Below are 1531 nucleotides of genomic sequence, written 5' to 3'. Positions count from 1 at the left end.
TTGCTACTGCTCCGGAACACTTAGGCTGGCCGGCATGTGTCCTTCTTCGTTCCTGTGTCTGTCCCTTCGGGGAAATGTCACGCGATGAATACCGGAGTCCTGTTAGCCCGCTACAGCCCGGTTCACCGGAGTCCTGCTAGCCCAGTGCTACAGCCTGGATTCACTCGCTGATGACCGACACGTTCGATGCTGGGTCATGGATGCCTGTCCCTGTAAGTTTGTGCCACTTTGGGTTTACGACTAGCCATGTCAGCCCGGGCTCCTTATCATATGGATGCTAGCGACACTGTCATATACGTGTGCCAAAAGGCGCAAACGGTCCCGGGTAAAGGTAAGGCGACACCCGTGAGAATACCGTGCGTGAGGCCGCAAAGTGATATGAAGTGTTACATGCTAGATCTATGTGGCATTGAGTCGGGGTCCTGACAATGCCCTTGCTTGATTGAGTGAGTGATATGATATGATTGTGTTTGTCTCATGTGCATATGGGTAGTGCTTTCTCCTTAGACCTCATTCTATTATAATCTCTTCCCTCTAAACCCATCAGATGCCTCCGAGATGTGACCCCGGATTTGTCTTCCCATCGGAGCTCACTCAATTGATCCAGCAGCAGAATGCCTTGATGCAGTTGTCAGTTCAGAACCAAGGCAACAACAACAACAACCCTCCGCCACCACCTCCGGTTGACAACTTAGCCTGTTTTCTGAGGTTACAGCCGCCGGTGTTTTCCAGTAGCACTGAGCCCATAGTTGCAGATGACTGGCTACGCAGGATTGGAAGGGAGTTAACCACTGCGGGTTGCACAAATGCTAAGAAGGTGCGTTTTGTCGCACACCAATTAGATGGACCCGCAGCCGCATGGTGGGCGAATTACACAGCCACTTTTCCTATAGCAAATGCCACTTGGGAGCAGTTTCAGCAAGCTTTCCGCACAGCCCATGTCTCAACTGTAGCTATGAGCATGAAGAAGCGTGAATTTCGTAACTTACGCCAGGGAAATCGTACTGTAGCTTAGTACATGGATGAGTTTAGTAAGTTATCTCGCTATGCCCCATATGATGTGGCCACGGATGCCGCGAAGCAGGAGAAGTTTATGGAAGGGCTGAATGATGAGATAAGCATGCAGTTACTGGTGGCAACATTCAAAAACAACCAGGAGTTGGTAGATAAGGTTCTTATGATCGAAGGGAAGCAGCAGCAGATTGAGAGCCACAAGAGGAAGTATGGACAAGGGAAGTACAATACAGGAGCATCGCAGAAGCCTCGTTTTACCCCAAACTCGGGAGGATATACCCATAACCATGGAGGCGACACTCACAATGGAGGAAGTTGTGGCCCCAAGAATGGAAACGAGAATGGAGTAGGCAGCAATCAGAACCGCTCTAACCCAGCCACACCCTCCAAGAAGGACCAGAGTCACATCACCTGTTTCAAGTGCGGGAAGACTGGGCACTACGCCAATGATTTTCCAGAGTTGAAGAATGGCAATGGTAATGGAAGCTCGGGGAAGAAGCCCAACCCTTTCAACAGG

This window comes from Triticum dicoccoides, chromosome 7A (genome assembly GCF_002162155.2).
Source record: "Triticum dicoccoides isolate Atlit2015 ecotype Zavitan chromosome 7A, WEW_v2.0, whole genome shotgun sequence".
Classification (NCBI taxonomy): domain Eukaryota; kingdom Viridiplantae; phylum Streptophyta; class Magnoliopsida; order Poales; family Poaceae; genus Triticum; species Triticum dicoccoides.
The sequence above is the reverse complement of the archived record's forward strand: the minus strand, read 5'-3'. Positions refer to the sequence as shown.